A 3,189-nucleotide genomic window follows, 5' to 3' on the forward strand; every position below is an offset into this window, starting at 1 on the left:
GACACTGTCCTGAAGGATTTAGTTATTCTTTATGGTTAAAGAAATTGCAATGATTTATTCATATTTATTATAAACAATTCTAATTATACATCTTGCGTCAATATTTGTATCTTGTGTCACTAAAAATACATTTTATTTTAGTTTTATACATTGATTAATGACCTGCAGAATCTCCTTATCATATTAAGTGATTCATAATTGTCACTTTATGCTTTCTCCATCTCTAAAGTGATGACATCCTTGCATTACATACTTTAGGTTCATTTTCTGCAGGCAGGTTTCTGACAGAGAACAGGCAGATTTAGTCTATAACCTGCAGCGATGGACACATAAAGAAATGAAAAATGACATGTATGTGCTAACTTTCTAAACACTTTGTTACATTTATGATAAAGTAGATTAAACACATTTGTGTCGGCCTTGGCTCATTAGTTCTTGTCTTTAAATGAACTTTGTCTGTGTGTGTTTCAGGTACTGCACTCTCAAAGACTGAATGAACCAGCATTGCAGCCATAGGTCACTGTGAGCATCACAGGGAAGGTTGAAGCCGCCCGCTGCACCTGCATGGCCGGAGTCGTGGAGACCTGCACCCACGTCACTGCTCTTCTGTTTAAAGTAGAAGCAACAGTGTTGATCGTGGCACAAGGACTGTTACAGATGAACCTGCATACTGGGTTTTGCTGGGTAATGTGACCAAGATACAGCCAGAGGTTGGCCATAAGATAGACTTCTCCTCTTCAGCTGCCCAAAAAAAGGCTCTTGATCAAAACATACACGGACCATCTGTAGTGACAGGTAAAAGGAGCAGTCCTCAAAAAAGAAAAACCCCACCTGCTACTGTGGAGGAGTCGTCACTGCTATAATGCCATCATGTTTTATCTAGGGGTCTAGATTTATGCCTGTAGTGCACTGCCATGTAAATAATTTGCATTTACTGAATATGTACTGACTGAGTCCCGCTGTTCAAAAGTTGAATAAAGAAACAAACTAATTTTTGCCTCTTTTTTTTAAAATTAAAACCACTTTATAGAACATCACATCTGTTACAATGATGATGTCATTTATAGTTTACAAATGACAAAATGTTTACACAAAATCATGACAGTGTTTACATGATATCACCCACTACTAACATTACTTTATTTACTGTGTCTTTTGAAAAAATACCGCTATTTATACAGCAAAAGACTAAAGAATATTTAACAGGAGCAGGTTTCATTTTTCCCTGGTTTTATTATCACACTGTTCACCAAACGCAGCAAACCTTCACCATCTTATCCAGAAGGGTCACCTCTTCACCCTCACATGGAAGAAGTAATCTGATTGGCATGGTGGTATGTTTGAAGCAGGTCCCTTGTGTAGCGCTGGAACTCAGTCACGATGTTTCATCCATTTCATGGGCTGGTTTGCTGCAATAATGCCAAATAATTAGCAACTCTATAAATAGAAGGTAGTTCTGCAAAATCACTCAGTAGGATGTTTGTTCTAATTTGCTATGAGCTCAGAGCGCATCGAAAATAAAACTAATAGGCTATAAAGATATGAACATGTTTAGAACTTACCGGAATGAAAATGTCCGGAGCACCAACAGATATTTGGAGATGGAAGAGAACTGATATCAGCTCGTCTCACAGCTGCTATCCAGGCTGGACGCCTTCGTTTGGTAACATCGACACACGAGCCGCCTCGTGTTGCTTCCAGGTTGGGAAAGAATGAAAAGACAAACCCTTTTCAAGCTTATTCTCTTGCCGGTCGTGCGATCGAACATTGCAACGGACCACACAGCAAGAACGAACCATGGCTATGCTTTCGCTCCTTTTTCACTTAGACCCCCAAAATGGCGGATCGGGCCAAAATTCTTTCCACGCCCACCCCCGTGACATCACGCTCCAAAGCCCTATAAGGGCAAGAAAAGGTACAGGTATATTACTACTCATGTCATCTGCTGGTGTTGCTCCACTGTCAACACAGCCATAAACCAGGAAGTTTTAGAGCACTTCATGCTTCCTGCTGCTGATCAACTTTCATTTTCCAACAAGACTTGGCACCTGCACACAGTGCCAAAGCTTCCAGTATCTGGTTTAAGGACCATGGTGTCCCTGTTCTTAATTGGCCAGCAAACTCGCCTGACCTTAACCCCACAGAAAATCTATGGGGTATTGTGAAAAGGAAGATGCGATATGCCAAACAGTGCAGAAGAGCTTAAGACCACTATCAGAGCAACCTGGGCTCTCATAACACCTGAGCAGTGCCGCAGACTGATCGGATCCATGCCACTCCGCATTACTGCAGTAATTCAGGCAAAAGGAGCCCCAACTAAGTATTGAGTGCTGTACATGCTCATACTTTTTATGTTCATACTTTTCAGTTGGCCGAGATTTCTGAAAAACCTTTCTTTGTACTGTAATATTCTAATCTTCTGAGATACTGAATTTGGGGTTTTCATTAGTTGTCAGTTATAATCATCAAAGTTGTGAGACATAAACACTTGAAATATGTGAAAAAAAAGAAATGTACATATCTTCATGCATGCTTTGCAAGCTCAGTGGATGTTTTTTTTTTTTCTTTTTTAAAGAAAAGCCTGTCTGTATAACGGAATCATTAAAATGTTAAAGGTTAAAAAAAATAAAAAGAAAGAAATATGTGTGGACTGAATGTATACATTATACAACTTTCATTTTTTGAATGGAATTCGTGAAATAAATCAACTTTTTGATGATATTCTAATTTTATGACCAGCACCTGTATATATATATATAAATTCCCCACCACAGGGAGAATTTGTGTTAAATTTTGCATTGATAGTATATGGATTTGTACACTTGCAATTCTGGATACTAGTCTGTGTTAAATCAATAGTAATATATTTTTAAATATTGTGTACTTAGATTAGGAACAGCAGCACTTTTACAGTTGTTACATGTTTAGTGAGCAGCTGCCAGATTGTGATGTCATGCATTAAGATGTCAGCTGTCATAATGTGAATCCACCCGAAAGAAACAGAACCAAGCTTGCACACTTAGATTAAGGATTTCTGGATTAACGTCTTCGATCCTGAGGACACCCCTGCTTACATGTAATTATAGATATTTATTATGCTCCACCTCGTACGAGTTTATCCCCGCCTACCAAAAACACACCAATCAGAGTTGACTCACATGACACATAAAGGCTCCGTTTCGCCCTCTC

The sequence above is a fragment of the Simochromis diagramma genome, unplaced genomic scaffold (assembly GCF_900408965.1).
Source record: "Simochromis diagramma unplaced genomic scaffold, fSimDia1.1 OVJJ01000131.1, whole genome shotgun sequence".
Taxonomy (NCBI): Eukaryota; Metazoa; Chordata; class Actinopteri; order Cichliformes; family Cichlidae; genus Simochromis; species Simochromis diagramma.